At 34.1% G+C, this 18134-nt stretch overlaps 1 protein-coding gene across 1 annotated transcript in view; it reads left to right on the forward strand.

Moving 5' to 3' along the window:
* The first annotated feature begins 8604 nt into the window (after positions 1-8604).
* The window catches only part of LOC136837105 (sulfotransferase 1C4-like), an 89207-nt gene continuing 79677 nt past the window's right edge, over positions 8605-18134 (forward strand). Inside the window, exon 1 of the mRNA XM_067101721.1 lies at positions 8605-8744. The gene's annotated coding sequence lies outside the window, so the exon portion shown is untranslated. The remainder of the gene's footprint in view (positions 8745-18134) is intronic.

An 18134-nucleotide genomic window follows, 5' to 3' on the forward strand; every position in this document is an offset into this window, starting at 1 on the left:
TCTCTCCCTCATTTCCTTCTCCTCCTCCTCCTCCTCCTCCTCATTCCCTTACCTCATTAGTCACAAATGTTCAAACATTACTCAGTTCCCAATCATGTTCCAATCACGAGGGATTGTGCGAATCAAAGTTCCTGTTTCCCATTAACATAAGGGTCTGACATTTGTAAAATGTTTTTCATCATTGTGAAAACCTCTTTAGTTTTAGTTTTCTGTAAAAAAAACTATTGTGCCGGCTTTGTCTGTCCGTCCGCACTTTTTTCTGTCCGCACTTTTCTGTCCGCCCTCAGATCTTAAAAACTACTGAGGAGGCTAGAGGGCTGGAAATTGGTATGTTGATCATCCACCTTCCAATCATCAAACGTACCAAATTGCAGCCCTCTAGCTTCAGCAGTTTTTATTTTATTTAAGGTTAAAGTTAGCCATAATCGTGCGTCTGGCAACGATAAAGGACAGGCTACCACTGAGCCGTGGTTGAAAGTTTCATAGGCCGCGGCTCATACAGCATTATACCGAGACCACCGGAAGATAGATTTATTTTCGGTGGCCTGGGTTATACGTTGTGGCGGCTGTACAGAAAACTCGATTGCACCGAAGAAACTGCGGAGAATTTTTTACTTTTTTTTTTTAAGTGAGTATATAAGTTATAATGTTTATAAATAATACCTAATATATATTATTATATATAATATGAAAATTATATATATATATATATATATATATATATATATATATATATATATATATATATATATATATATATATATATATATATATATATATATATATATGTATATATATATAATTAGAATTTGTATCCTCAACTTCCCCTGTTTAATAGAACTTATTTAAGTCGATCTGAATTCTGAAGCTTTTTATATTATATTATTATTATTTTTTTTTTGCAACACATTCGTGCCTTTTAAATTAATGGCGTTGCAGAGATTTGTCACTGTTAATGGAAGAGCGTTGAATTTTTGTCATCACGCCATATATATATAATATTTTCTTTTATTATTACGTGACAAATCGAAATGTCTGAATAAAAATCTAGACTTTATTTATGAAAGCTCTGATGAAACAGACCTCCCTCATTGGAATAAATAAATAAATATATAAATAAATAGATAGATAAATGAAATAATTAATCATTCATTTGTAAATAAATAAATAAATAACTTAGCAAATAAACAGGTAAATAAACGTTTGGAATTTGTCATAAATGTTTTTCCACAAAGTCAGAATTCTGCTGTTTATTCTTGAGAACGCCGTCCTGTGAGGGGAGATGGATTAACGCTTTTAATACGTTTAAACTTTTTATCAGTCTTAATTATTATTTAATTCTGGTCTTACCTTGTTGTTAATGAAATATTATGTTATCATTTTGTTTTCAGCATTTAATTTAGACTGAATAAATGTGAGGGGTTAATATACTCCAACATTAAACAGAAAGTTTATTCCATTCGTCCTTGAGGAGGGAAGTCAGTAAGAAGAGAGAGAGAGAGAGAGAGAGAGAGAGAGAGAGAGAGAGAGAGAGAGAGTAATACATATGTATTTTTTTACGTAGTAGTGTCTTAATTTACAATGTTCTACTTATCATGTTTCGCTATTATTATTATTATTATTATTATTATTATTATTATTATTATTATTATTATTATTATTATTATTATTATTATTATTATTATTATTATTATTATTATTATTATTATTATTATTATTATTATTATTTATTTATTTATTTATTTAAGTTTTTAAGGCAAACGTAAATTTCCGAAACTATTTTACAACATTCTATATTATCTTTTTCCAAGGACAACATTCACTTCCATTTAATATGTCGAGAGATCTTAACCTAATGCACACACCTGACAAATCTTTTCTCTCATGGTTAATTATCTTATTATCATCATCTTCCTATCACGATCATTTCGTAACCTTGTAAATGAAGAAAATACAGACGTAGATTTTAAACACTCAGTTAGTCATCTCCCAGAGGAAAGAAGAAAAGGGAATGATGAGAAAGAACGAGAAACCTTTCAAATAGAGAGGAAAGGAAAAAAAAAAAAAGAGGTATTTCCACCGTCATTTAATCATGCTCGAAGGGAAAAGTCGCATTTTTGTGAACTCCAGACGAGATGTACCGCGTAGAAGCTTGATGTGATCTCCGACCAAAACATGCTACAGTATCATTCCGGGATCCATTTTCTCCGAGATGTAACCGAGTACCGGAGAGCTTTCCCTGAAAAAAAAAGCGGGACGCCATATCTTAAAAAACTAACCACAGAAGAATTTTCTTGAAAATAATCTCGTTGTGTTTCCCACACCCAAAGTATTGTACTGTAACAGTACCTGTCCTAACCCAACCTAAGCTAACCTAACCCAATCTAACCTAACCTAACCTAACCTAGAGGCATGGCATAAATACAATACTAGCAAACATCCCCAGGAATCTGCTTTCGCTGGGTACGCCTCTTTCGCTAGCTTGGATTCCCGGTCCTCTTTCCAGAGCCGAGTTTAATTATTGTTGGCATGAAACAGCTGTCAGGGCGAGTTCTGGTGCTGGACCTTGTGATGTTGTACGGACGAAAGGGAGAAGAATGTTACTGATGTACAAGAAAGTATTATTCCCGTGTGTTGCACGAGAATTACAGGCATTTATGGTAGAGCTAAATTCGCTTACAGCTTTTTTCAGTATTTATCCCTATCTCTTAGTAAGCTTTTTTTGTGAGTTATTTTCAAGTTATTAACTGAGGTGATGGAATGTGTGTATATATTTATAATATATATATATATATATATATATATATATATATATATATATATATATATATATATATATATATATATATATATATATATATATGTATGTGTATATATATTATATATATATATATATATATATATATATATATATATATATATATATATATATATATATATATATATATATATATATATATTTATATATGTCTAATACTCTCAAGTAATTTGTAATGATTGCAAACATATGGCGCAGAATATTACTCTCAGTGAGGATCTGCACAACATTTTATGCGATTAGTAAAAATAATCCCAGATCAGCAAATTGGTTTGTACATTAAAATAATTTACGTACAAAGGACTCACGAAAGCGCAACCGTCCAGTGTGAATGAACTCTAAGCTGCTTTCGGAAGTCAAGAAGCATCGACGATTTTTGTACCTTCGATAAATTCGTTTCTTATAGATATCAAAATGAAATGAATTCATTAATTTCTCCTATGTTAAACAAAGTAAACGATGCGGAATAATATTATAGACGTCTTTTGTAAATACTTGTAAAAAGTTGAATGTTCAAAAATGGTAAAAAAAAACATTAATTTTTCCAAATTAACTCACACAATCTATCAATAAATAGTGAGGAGTTATAATACTCACCGCAGTTACAAAATAACTTGGATGTATATTTAATGTAATTACAATTTCAAAATAATAATATATACACTCAAAAAGATTCTTTATATAGTTCCTAAATTATATAGAAAATCAATAAATATCACATTGGCCTAAAATCGTTTTTCAGTTTTCTGAAAAAAAAAAAAACTGTCTGTCCGTCCGCACTTTTTCTGTCCGCCCTCAGATCTCAAAAACTACTGAGGCTAGAGGGCTGCAAATTGGTATGTTGATCATCCACCCTCCAATCATGAAACATACCTAAGTGCAGCCCTCTAGCCTCAGTAATTTTTATTTTATTTAAGGTTAAAGTTAGCCATAATCGTGCTTCTGGCAACGATATAGGATATGCCACCACCGGGCTTTGGTTAAAGTTCCATAAGCCGCGGCTCATATAGCATTATACAGAGACCACAGAAAGATAGATCTATTTTCGGTAGCCTTGATTATAAAGTGAAGCGGCTGTATAGAAAACACGGTTGCGCCGAAGAAACTTCGGCGCATTTTTTTTTTTTTTTTTTTGCTTGTTTCCTTCGCGCCTTCAACACATGAAACGGCATTTAAACTAACGGCTATCAAGAGCCCCTTTATAGTGAACCCCAGGGGCGATTTAAATCCCCTGAAGGGGTCTAGACGATGCAGGTGTCCGCTGTCTCACGCAAATGAATGGGGGGAGGGGGAGAGGGGTGATTTAAACCATTCAATCGCCGGGAAGGATTTAAAGGTCTTCATTCAAACTGAACTTGGCTATTTGGTTCAGTGGAGTTTAAATGGCTCTTCCCCTTTTTAAAGCTAGAAGCAATGTTGCCACTTTGGTATTAAGTGATGGTGTTTTACTAAAATGTACTTTTAAGTATTTTTTTTTTTTATTTTAATGAAATTTTATAGTTTAAAATAGTTTTTAAGCTTGTATTGGATTTGATATTGTTTCAAATACCTGATGAAAAGGTAATATATATGAGGTATTTCATGTTGAATGTAAGTTTCTAATGGCGTGAATTAGAGAAATCATAAGAAATGTAATATCAAAGATCTCTCTCTCTCTCTCTCTCTCTCTCTCTCTCTCTCTCTCTCTCTCTCAAAAGTGAATATTTACATGTATGTATGTATATTTGTTCGTATGTGTTTGTAACTTTGTTTGTTTGTAGTATGTATGTAACTTTGTGCGCTACAGAAATCCGAACCGCTTGTCCGATCTAGACAAAATTTGGCACGTGGCCACCATTTGACCCAACTTAGATATTGTTCGTATGTGTTTGTAACTTTGTTTGTTTGTAGTGTGTTTGTAACTTTGTGCTCTACAGAAATCCGAACCGCTTGACCGATCTAGACAAAATTTGGCACGTGGCCACCATTTGACCCAACTTAGATAATAGGGTAAGTTCAAACCCCTTCCCCTCCCCTCCCCTTTGTAACTTATGTGGCAAATAAACTACGGGTTTATTATACCTCATTTCATGTACTCGAGACCTTAGAAAATATACTATTGAAAATGCGGCAGGGGTTGTGTTTAGATTTAGTGGGGTTGTGTTTAGATTTAGTGGGGTTGCGTTTAGGTTTAATGGGGATTTGTTTAGATATGGTGGGGGTGTGTTTAGATTTAGTGGGGTTGCGTTTAGGTTTAGTGGAGATTTGTTTAGATATGGTGGGGTTGTGTTTAGGTTTAGTGGGGTTGTGTTTAGATTTAGTGGGGGTGTGTGGTTAGGTTTAGTAGGTGGTGTATTTGGTTTAGTGGGGTGTGTTTAGGTTTAGCTAGGGTGTATATAGGTTTAGTGGGGGTTGTGTTTAGATTTGGTAGGGGTGTGTTTAGCTTTAGCAGGGAGCGTGTGGTTAGGTTTAGTGGGGTGTGTTTAGTTTTAGTGGGGGTGTGTGTTTAGGTTTAGTGGGTCTGAGTTTAGGTACAGTGGGGGTGTTTTTAGGTTTAGTAAGAGTTGTGTTTAGGTTTTGTGGGTGGTGTATGTTTATGTGTTTAGGTTTGGTGGGAGGGGTGTTTAGGTTTAGTGGTTGATGTGTTTAGATTTATTTGGGGTGTGTTTAGATTTAGTGGGGGTGTGTTTATGTTTAATTGGGGTGTGTTTAGGTTTAATTGGGAGTGTGTTTAGGTTTAGTGGGGATGCATTTAGGTTTAGTGGGGGTGTGTTTCAATTCAGGGGTGTGTTTAGGTTTAATTGGGGGTGTGTTTAGTTTTAGTGGGGGTGTGTTTAGGTCTGGTGGGATGGGTGTTTAGGTTTAGTGGACAGTGTGTTTAGGTTCAGTGGGGGTGTGTTTAGGTTGAATGGGGGATGTGTTTAGTCTTAGTGGGGGTGTGTTTTGGTTTAGTTGGTGTGTACTAAGGTTTAGTGGGGATGTGTTTAGGTTTGGTTGGGAGTGTGTTTTGATTTAGGAAGTGTTTAGGTTTAGTTGGGGGCGTGTTTAGCTTAATTAGGGGCATGTGTTTAGATTTAGTGGAGGTGCATATAGGTTTAGTGAGGGATGTGTTTAGGTTTAGTGGGGTGTGTTCTATAGACAGATAATGTGTTAAGGGAAATAAATCTTGTCCCAAAATACTTTTCCCTGTATTTTTAATATAAGGGTCGTTTTATCAAAACAGAATCAAGTCTGCTTTCTCTCTCTCTCTCTCTCTCTCTCTCTCTCTCTCTCTCTCTCTCTCTCTCTCTCTATATATATATATATATATATATATATATATATATATATATATATATATATATATATATACAGTATATACCTGTATATATGAGGATTAAACTGAAATAAAAGTATCATTTAATCACAAATATACTATACTGTATAACAGTGAGCAAAACGAGATCGACGATTTATCAGGAACTTGTCGAAATGAATATTCACTGAATCTTGATTCCCTGAACAGCAAATCCTCGCATGAAGAATGCAAACATAAATGCATCTGTTAATATCCTTGGCTCTATTCAAAGAACTGAAGCTGAATATAAAGTAAAAAATGAAAACGCCCATTAGGAGTTTACCTCTTAAAATGTATTTGCAAAAGATTCGGATTCATTTGTCATCCCTACGATTTTGCTCAGAGCCTAAAAGGATTAACCCGGAGGCAATTTGTTGTGCAGTTTTCCAGAGAGTCGAGTTTATCTCTTTTATTTTTCATCCAGTTCCTTCCAGTTCCAATGCTCGGTATTATTCTGCGAAACTGAAGAAAATCTTTGCTTGTGAGATGATTTTTAAGAATTGAAGATTGATGCTTGATCGTGATAATATTTGTTCCTACACATGAATAAACATTGAATTACGAGTATTCCTCGTAGCATATTAACTGCAGTTTTTTCGTTTTTACTCAGACTCTCACAATTAATGTTGATATTGCTAAATCACAGGGAAACGTTTTTGTATCAGTGTAAAAATGTTTATTAAACATCTGTATGTCAATTAAGGGAATGAAATCAATCACAGCTCTCAGACAGGAATATTTATTACAATTATTCTTTATTCTGTGATAAGAGACGCTCCACTGTACTCAGCAATTTCAATAAATTCAAAGATTACGGATTTCGATAAATTCTGTAGACAAATAAAAAGTAAAGGGATCAGCTTCATAGAAAGCATGAATACGGTCGCTGAAAATGATTGAATTTAATATATGACGTTCATATACTTCAGTTTATTGGATTAAACATATCCCAAATGTGACATTTCATTGTGAATTTCACCCCGAGTTTATTGCACGAATCGTCATTAATTTATTGAGATGTATGATCAGTTTGTTAGTGCTTGACCTTTTATGAATGTATTGATCTTTTTAAATGTCCTTGACCGTGTGTATGCAACATAAATATTAGAATATAACGCAATCTAAAGATATGTTTCTTTTGAACTTTATATAAAGTGAAGAAGACATTATGCATTTCAGCATCATTTCCTTAAAATCGAACTTATTGAGTTTCAAGAGTTCAAGCGAAGTTGCAGTGCATTTCATTATTTTATTTTTATTTTTATATATTAATTTATTAATCTGTTGATTTTTTTCTTTTTAATAAGTGTTTCCCCTTTACCTTCTGTTACTTCTTTCTAATGAAGGCCATGTTCTTTGGAAGCTTGAATTTCAAGTCAGTGGCCCCTTTGGTGGGCTTGTTTCATGTTAAGAGGGTTAATTTTTTGAGTAAATCTAGTAATAATAATAATAATAATAATAATAATAAATAATAATAATAATAATAATAATAATAATAATAATAATATCAGTTATGTTTGAAGAGGGTTTATCTTTCGAGTAATAATAATAATAATAATAATAATAATAATAATAATAATAATAATAATAATAATAATAATAATAATAATAATAATAACATTTATGTTTGCTCAAAAGGTTATGAACCCGAAGTCGAATCAGTAATTGGAAACGCGTCATTAATTGGGAGGTTATTCTAAGACCAGCTATAATGAAAAAGTTTAGAAGACTAATTTCAATATCCTTTGAAATATTAGCTCCAAAGATCGTAAGGAAAAGAGCGTATGATGAAGAGTTATAATCTTTGACAATGTTTACTTCAAAGAAGCAGGGAAAAGAGAGGATTGGTGATTTGACTTTTTGTTTTGTGAAAGAATTATATTCTCTGGGATTGCTTATATATATATATATACAATATACATACATACATAAATACACACATATATATATATATACATGTACATACATATGCATACACACACACACACACACACACATATATATATATATATATATATATATATGTGTGTATATATATATATATATATATATGTGTATATATAATGTATATATATATACATATATATATATATATATATATATATATATATATATATATATATATATATATATATATATATATATATATAATTCGCAGAGGCCCTTGGCATCACACAGCACTGGAGGTGTGATGGCGATTAATCAAAAACTATAGTTTTAATTTCTTAAAAGAAATCATCAGTGGAGGTGAAGAATGACGGATATATTTTGATATTTTTATAAAGAATGAAAGATATATAATGATACTTTTATAAAAACACCATCAGTGTAAATATGATACGACCTACGAAAAAAAACAAGGTCAAGATATCGATATAGCTTACTGGGATGTCACCAAATGCATCATCACAAATCCACCCACTGCTCACTCACTCACTCTTCCAGCCTAACCACCGCTTCGTTTTCCAGAACACACGACTGACATGCCACGCGACAGTTCCACAAGGGTAGGAGAGTGGCATATCATGCCATTTACCCTTCGCTACAACTCATGCTACGGGTCTTGTCATCTTGCCTGCGAGACGAGTGTCAGTGACAAATTCCATCAAGGTCAGTGTTGTGTCATCTCGTTTGGAGACGTTTTGTCTACAGCAATGTTTCTTAACCTGGGGTACCTGTAACCCCCATAGGGGTACGAAAGATTAAACCTGGGGGTACGAGACATGATAACCAGTGCAATATTTACTATATATTTAACAGTGTTTCTTAACTGTGGTACCTGTACCCACAAGGGGTACGAAAGATTAAACCTGGGGGTACGAGATATGATAGCCAGTGTAATATTTACCTTACATTTATCTTACGTTTGTATTGTGTTTATATTGGGTGGTGGTACGAGAAAATTTTCTGAGATATCTAGGGGTATACGGGTACTGGAAAAGGTTAAGAACCACTGCTCTAGAATATACCTGAACCAAAGCCTTGTTACCTTCTGCTCTCACAAATAAGGAAGGTTTTCCTCTTTGTTTATAAAAATATGAGTGGTAATTGGTAGCCAGTTGAGAGTATTCGTATGAGCAAACCAGGTTATCTAGCTTATAATAAGCGTGTAGGACAAGTAAGTTGATTTTTAGAAGAAAATCCAATGTGCAAAGATAAGCAAATGTCGTTTTTTTTTGCGCGAACTCCAGAGAGTTGGAAATTCATTAATTCTGTTATTATTTTTTAAATAATCTCTTTCTGATCGTTCACAGAAAAATGACTTTGTCTCCTCAATTAAATTGATTAAAACAGAAGTTATATTTACACAGCAAACACTCATATCTCGAACGACAACCCGAACTTCCTTCGTGATTATCAAGTTTCAGTATTTTTACATGTTACATCTTCGCTGATATTAATATTTAAGCAAATACATCTTCACAAAGAAATCGGAACGATTCTTCAGCTTAAAAACAAACGAACTGGCAAATCAAATCGTATACATATTAACCCGGAAGGAAAATTTATAATTGATATTGGATTCATTATTGGAAAAAAATCTTGACTTTTGTTCATATGAGAATCAAATATGATACTGATAAAAATCTTGAATTTTGTTCATATGAGAATCTGATATGAAACTGACAAAATTTCCATGTGATGCCGTTTTCAATAATCCAATCAAGAGTTCTTATAAGATTTTCACGGAATGGTAAATATGGATCTGAGAATACAAGGAATATCATATAAAATTCTTTTCTTATATTTTACCATTTAATCATTCAATACATGATTCATATAATATTCAAACTGCCTATTAAAGGTTACACTTTTGATGCGAGTTTAGTTCGTCAGAACTAATGTATAATCTATTTATTAGTATATTTCATTCGTTCATTTATTTATTTATTTATTGCTGTTGCCTTTATTACGAGAAAGCAATAACTACACTTTATAACACTATTTAAAGATTTTTTTTTTTTACTCTTTTCAGTTTTATAATTAGATTTAGAAAATATTCAATAAAAACTATGATCATCTTAGGTCGTGCAATTAGTAATTTCTATATAAGCAAAAAATACTTTAGCATAAATTGAAAATTGAAGAACCTTCATTTGAAGACGAAAGCCATAGAAATTATAATTTTCCTATGCGGAAGTGACCGTTTTACTTATCAGGATTTTCCATCATATCCTTCAATATCCTGAAGCTGAAGTTGTAAGGATGTTGATGTATGGAAAACCTTTTTTTGATTGGAAAGTCATGATAATATTTCTCTTTACGTTTTTTGTATGATTGAGTCTTGTTTACATGAATATTTTATCGTTTCCTAAAATCGATAAGCAAATAACTTTGTCTTTAATATATATATATATATATATATATATATATATATATATATATATATATATATATATATATATATATATGACCTAAACCATAATGAGACAAGACAGAGCTAAGGAGTGGGGTGTATGAACCTTGACCTAATCATGAATGCCTAAGTAATGTGAACAAGTTCATAAAGAGGTTGCTTATGGGAATAAGATGCAGGACAAGAATGCTAATGGGTGGCCCAATAAATAATGGGATTAATATTGATTCAGGATTGTTATTGGTCAGTTGTTGGAGCTGGATGCGCCTATTGGTGGGTTCAGGGTGGGGTTGGTGGGGCCCGCTAGGGATGGGTAGGGGCCTGGGAGTTGTGGGGGGTTGGGGGGTTGGGGAGGAACAAGAGCACACGACCAATGTTATGACAGATAAGATAATGGGTTCAAAGGCTTGGATTGATTTGCATGGATTACATTACGCTATTGCAAATCCGGAAATGATTTTGATAAATAGTTGTCCATATCGGAAAGCCAATGAGTTTGTTTGCGTCGCAACAAGTGGTTCTGGTTAGCTGAAGAAAAAATGTAATTAAAAAAAAAAAAATGGTCTCAGCAATAGTCAGCCTTGAAAAGTGTTGAATTGTGATTGAATCACCAGTAAAGATTCTTCCGTAGCCATTTCACTTCATGTTTACGTTCTCATGATTCACGAATATTAAAGGCCTTTCTTCTCATTCCTCTTCTAGTCAATCTGTCCAGGAATTTTGGATCCGTTATCTCCCACTCCTTTCTTTTCACCAACGTATCATTCTGTGTTCTTTCCACCTGATGATGGCTGTGCCTGTATATGTCAGAAATTCTCTGGTCATACATCGAAAGGGTGATTCTGAATTATTGCATGCAAGCAGGTAACATACAAAATTTTGTAATCCTTAACAACTCTTCCATGGACTGACGAATAAATATCTTCTGTATGCTAAGTGACTTCAGCCAAGCCCTCGCGTAAGGAGAAGTAGATCTATAGACTAATAGTAGATAAAGAAAATAGTTTTCTATTTCGTTCATCTACCGGTAGTTTATGTATCTACTGCACCTCACACGTCAATTAGAATATAGCAGGCCTTTAGTTATCAGTCCATAGATGAGTTTTAAGGATTACAAAAGTCTGTATGTTACTGCCTGCATACAACAATTCATAATCCACCCTTTCATATCTGTGCCCAAAGAATCTCCGGCAAATAGATACCGTAATTATCCTCACGTAAAAATAATAGAGAATGACTGATTGGTGAAAAGGGTGTATGATCTGGAAGGTCAGAAGGGATGAGTTGATAAGAAGATTTATGTTACTAGAAAGACTGTCTCGAAAATGCATAAAAGGCTGGGGTTTTAATATCGAGGAATAGTGGAAGTGTACGCATGAAGTTAGGGTTGTGGAAGAATCTTTACCCCACCATTAATTGAAGGACCAGAGAATCTCTGACATATGCAGGCACTGTCATCGTTAGGTGGGAAGAAGAGAGACTGATAGATTAGTCAAAAGGCAATATAATTCAGGATTGTTGGAGAGGGTGATTAGACAGCCGATTAAAATTACTGGACTGATTAACTGGAAAAGGCAAACGGAGAAAATCTTTAACATTAGAATCCCTAGAGTGATTTTCTATTTCTAGAGTGACTTTCAACACTCGCCACCAAATTCTTAGCAGCCAACTTCAGGAAACTAGATATTTGTACAGACACTGGCAATCAACCTCTATAAGGTTTGAAAGTTGATTGGTATCGCTGTCAGAAGGCAAAAAAGATCATATTTTCCTCTCCAAGCAACGGGTCATTTTATGTCCTGGAAAGTCCAATTCGCTTCGACCTTCGTTAACGGTTTTCTTTCCAGGATTCAGCAATAATTCAGTTTCTGTTGGACGTCTTTTCCTTCTTCGTATGTCGAGATGATTTGATGACAAAATCTTATATAAAGGCCATTTGCGAACCGAACCAATTTCATCAAGGAGAGATTTTATGTCCCAGAGTGTCCTTGAAAAAAAAATAATTTTATTTTTTACGAAAGTATAAATTGAACCTTATGCGAAGAGAAATGCAATTTAATAAGATCCCTGAGAGAGAAAAGTCGTTTTATCTCTGACGAAACCATCAATTAAGCTTTATCAAACAAGTGGAAATTGCGCCGAAGTTTCTTCTGTACATCGCATAATCAAGGCCACCGAAAATAGATCTATCTTTACGTGGTCTCGGTATTAATGCTGCATGAGCCGCGTCCCATGAAACTCTCAGCCGGCCGTGGTGGCCTGTGTCGTTGCGGTGCCAGAAGCACGATTAAGGCTAACTTTAACCTTACATAAAATAAAACTACTTCGGTTAGAGGGCTGCAATTTGGTAAAGTTGTTGATTGGAGGGTGGATGATCAACACACCAATTTGCAGCCCTCTAGACTCATTCGTTTTTAAGATCTGAGGACGGACAGAAAAAGTGCGGACGGAATAAAGTGCGGACAGAATAAAGTGCGGACGGACAGACAAAGCCTGCACAATAGTTTTCTTTTACAGAAAAATAAAAGGATAAAATGGAAATGCAACGCAAGAAGAAATAGAATCAAGAACACTTTTATATCAGAAACTAAGGACAAGATTTCCCAACTCTGCTCCGCTGCAAAATCTCCCGAATTATTTATTCCTCGTTCACCAAACTATATAAAGAGCATTTCACCAGACTATACCTTTCCAAGAAATCTCATTAAAGCCTCCTCGGTAGGATAAATGAGAAAAAGAAAAAAAAAAAAACTCGGATAGGATTAACAAAACCAGGACTATGAAACTGAAATGTAGTTCCGAGATTCTTCTTCTCGTCCATGGAGTTAATACGATACTCCTCCTCGCCTCGTTATGTCGTTAGCATTTATAATTAGAACTTTTCAAGTACTTCCAATCGAGTTATACACGCTGCGTACACGTGGATATAAGAGGGTATGAGAAGCATGCGGGTTTCACGCGCCTATATACAGAGACTTTCAGAGCGTGGTTGATAATATGTTTAGGAAAAGATTAAGACTGGTGATGATCAAATGTTGGACTGTGGAACAGCCTTCCAGAGGGTGTCTTGCAATTGGAACTTCAGAAGTTTAAGAGAAGGTGCAATGCATTGCTACCCCTAATACTATTCTCCCTGCATTTCAATACGTTTTTATGTATTTGTTAATTTATTATTATTTTTTTAATAAGTGAGTGGGATCTCTTCTTTTTGTATTTCCTTTTATCTGTATATATATACATACATACATAAGTATACATCAATTTAGAGCTAAATATGAGTTCAAGACTAACACTTTTTTTCAAAGTATGACCCATTACATATCATCCTAGTTATTCTCTGCAACCTCAACCTCACACTTTTTTTACTTTAACCTTTCTCATTCCCCTCCCCCTCAAGAAAAGTATTAACCCACCCCTACCCCCTTTAAATTCTCCAGGAAAGTTTCTCTCATTCATAAAACTCCGTTCACACCTTGCTCAGGCACTTAATTACTCTGTCACTTACATACCGTAAAAAACGAGGTTTTAATTCAGTCGTTCACCGGCACTTCTCCAGCACCTTTACCTGCTAATTATTCGCCTTTATTAGGATTTCCGAGATTAATTTAAAAGCGAGATGGAGTTAAAGAAAGATTAAAGAAGTCTGTTGTTATAGTGGGAGTTAGTAATGCTTGCTGCGGGTACAGATATTTTAATTTTAGATTTTTAGTTTTCCGGAAAGAAAACCATTGTTCCGGCTTTGTCTGTCCGTCCGCACTTTTTTTCTGTCCCCACTTTTATCTATCCGCAGTTTTTTTCTGCTCGGAATTTTTCCTGTCCGCACTTTTTCTGTCCGTACTTTCTTCTGTCCGCACTCTTTTCTGTCAGTCCTCAGATCTTAAAAACTACCAAGGCTAGAGGGCTGCAAATTGGTATGTTGATCATCCACCCTCCAATCATCAAACATACCAAATTGCAGCCCTCTAGCCTCAGTAGTTTTGATTTTATTTAAGGTTGAAGTTAGCCTTAATCGTGCGTCTGGCAACGATATAGGCCAGGCCACCACCGGGCCGTAGTCAAAGTTTCATGGGCCGCGGCTCATACAGCATTATACTGAGACCACCGAAAGATAGACCTATTTTCGGTGGCCTTGGTTATGCGATGTACTGAAAACTCGATTGTTCCCAAGAAACTTCGGCGCATTTTTTACTTTTTTTTTTTTTACTGGGTGCCTGAACCGAAAATATATATAAATAATTCCTAAAGTAATGTGAGACCTGAAAGCTTAGGAAGATATCGATGAATAATCTCTATCCATAGTTATTTCTTGCTTCAACATTTGCATATCATACGAAAAGAACCGTACTATTTTTAGCAACTATTTTTAGATGCATTGAGAGCTCTTCCCCCACGAGGTTATACTATGTCCAATGAGCAACAGATACAGGCTGAAGTACCATCATATATATATATATATATATATATATATATATATATATATATATATATATATATATATATATATATATATATAAGTTTTCACAAAAAATCAAGTCAGGGTATATCTGAGTAAATCGGAACTTTCAAATGATAGAAAATATATTTTTTCATAGTAATTACTTGCCTTTTTATATCTATTAATTTTTTTTCAGTAGATTACAACAAATGAAAAAGCTCAATTGTTATTTTAGTAAAACCTCGTTAATGTGACTCAATGTTTATTTCATTTAGGATAAGTACTAGATATATCTCATGAACTTTGATTCCATTAAAAAGAAAAATGCAGATGCAAAATTATAGTTTGTCAGTGATGAACATAAAAAATTGAAGATAATATGATCATCAACTCTGATAAAATAAAAAATTGAAGACAATATAGTCATCATTTCTAATCATTTCCCTATCTTCTAAGGTTCCTAAGAGAGAATCTGAGAGCGGTACCATAACTGAAACATCGCGTTTGCTAGTTTTTCCTCGAGTAGCACATCTCTCTCTCCGCCATTCCAAAACCATAAATAGATTTCTATGCAAATGCCGGCCCATAGAGAAAGCCAGTTTCTAGAATGGATGGCCCTTTTAGGACCCAACTTCACGGTATGTTGCAAAGTGTCACTGCAAATTGCGGAAGTGAAAATTGCAAACGCTGTATAGGATATATTCGTCTTTTTGCCAGTTTAATTACTGCGATGGAAGCCATTGCTTTTGTTAAACGCTTTATGCTGCATTGTGGGTGATTCTGTACTTGGCTTGATACGTAAATATTCTTTTATATTTTAACTTAGTTGGTTCTTAGTGATGTGCTGTTTTGGTTTTCTGAAAATAAAACTATTGTGCCGGCTTTGTGTGTCCGTCCGCACTTTTTTTCTGGCCGCACTTTTTCTGTCCGCCCTCAGATCTTAAAAACTACTAAGGCTAGAGGGCTGCAAGACTAGTATGTTGATCATCCACCCTCCAATCATCAAACTACCAAATTGCAGCCCTCTAGCCTCGGTAGTTTTTATTAGTTTCCTATAAAAGAAAACTATTGTGCCGGCTTTGTCTGTCCGTCCGCACTTTATTCTGTCCGCACTCTTTTCTGTCCGCACTTTTCTGTCCGCACTTTTCTGTCCGCCCTCAGATCTCAAAAATTAATGACGCTAAAGGGCTGCAAATTGGTGTATTGATCATCCACCCTCCAATCATCAAACATGCAAAATTGCAGCCCTCAAGCCTCTGTAGTTTTCATTTTGTTTAAGGTTAAAGTTACCCATAATCGTACTTCTGGAAACGATATAGGATAGGCCACCATTGAGCCGTGGTTAAAGTTTCATGGGCCACGGCTACTACAGCATTATACCGAGGCCACCTAAAGATAGGTCTCTTGTCGGTGACCTTGATTATGCGCTGTACAGAAAACTCGATTGCGCCGAAGACACTTCGGAGCATTTTTTACCTATTACTATTGGAAATAAATTTCTTCTTCACATCGAGACCGAATCCAAGACTCTCAAATGAGCGGCAAGGCCACTACCATATGACCCACGCAGTGGGTATTTTGGTGGTACCCCCGTCTTTCATTTAATGGTTTTGGAATCGATCCCGACTTGTGGTACAAATTCACTTCTATTACACACGTGACTGTGCGTTCATGAAATCCAATAAAAATTTTCTCAAGCATTCGTCGAATCTGTAGTTAGGAGTTCCATAATCGTATTTCGATGCTTTTAATTCGTCTGTAGCTTGAAAAAAGATACGCATCCTTGATCTAATTGGCAGGCAGAAACGACTTGAAGCCATTATTGGGAAACTGAGGACAACGCGAGTTTAAAGACTATTTGAGTCTAGATGCAATTGGATTTTCGAGTGGGCGATTTCATAAAAAATTAAGTTGGCCAGTGAACTTTTGCATCTCTGTCTGGTTTTGAGTGAATCTTAGGATATTGCTTCAGAATATTACTTTATGTTTTGATTTGTGGTGTGGGGGGGGTGGGGATGTTTTGTCTATCAGCTATACCCTTCCATGAAAAAAAAAATGATAAATGCTGTAAGGTCAATGAACTTCATTGTAACGCCACTGAAATATATATATATATATATATATATATATATATATATATATATATATATATATATATATATATATATATATATATATATATATATATATATATATATATATGTATATATATATATATATATATATATGTATATATATATATATATATATATATATATATATATATGCATACATACATACATACATACTGTACATATATGCCTAAATATTCTGAAATAACAGTGTAAAATAATACGCTTTCCTGGTCGAACTGATACAGTTTTTCTCGCTTAAAAGGCTTCCGTTTTTAGGCACCTAATATGTCTTTCGTGTTTAATTAAACAACTGCGAATTCCAATTATAAAAAAAATTTAAAAGAGATGGTAAAAAAAATGAGAAAGAGAGAGAGAGAGTGTGTGTGTGTGTGAGTGTGTGTGATTAAGTCAAACATAAAATCTATTCGAGTACTTGGACTCCAGCCCGCGAACTAAAAGCAATTAATTATAAGCTTTAATGGAATTACGCTCAATATCTAATGTGATTTTCCCTGCTCTTTGAATCTGGGTCTTTTCAATAAATGCCTTGATGTGATTACTATGTGAAGTTAACATTTCTTCTAACTGAAATATTAATATTTACTCGCCTACGACTACTGAACGAAATAATGTTTTTTTTTTTTTAGCTCTTTAATATGCAGATAAGAAAAGTTACTATTAGTACGAAGCCTTTTGAATTTTTTTATTTTTAGATTATTGTTGTGTAGTTAATAAGTTTTCTATTTCTGGTATTATGTCACAGTGTGTCAGAAGGCTTTTACCATTACCTTTCCCTGTCTATATAAGAATGGTGCCAGCCATGTTTGCTTAATAAATTATCAGTTTCTTTCCATCAAAAGGAAATTATCATTGAAGAAATGTAAATTGGATTAAAGCAAATCCCAGATTTGTTGCATCAAATATATTTTGTAGATGTCATTATAGGCTGGAATTACTCAGTGACAATTCTGTTAAGAACATATTCCAGAATTTGTTTTGCTTTTTGAACTTAAAATTTCTTTCCATCAAAAGCAAATGAGCTTTGAAGAAATGAAAGTTGGAGTAAAGCAAATCCCAGATTTATTGCGTCAAAT

Source organism: Macrobrachium rosenbergii, chromosome 57 (genome assembly GCF_040412425.1).
Source record: "Macrobrachium rosenbergii isolate ZJJX-2024 chromosome 57, ASM4041242v1, whole genome shotgun sequence".
NCBI classification, from domain to species: Eukaryota; Metazoa; Arthropoda; class Malacostraca; order Decapoda; family Palaemonidae; genus Macrobrachium; species Macrobrachium rosenbergii.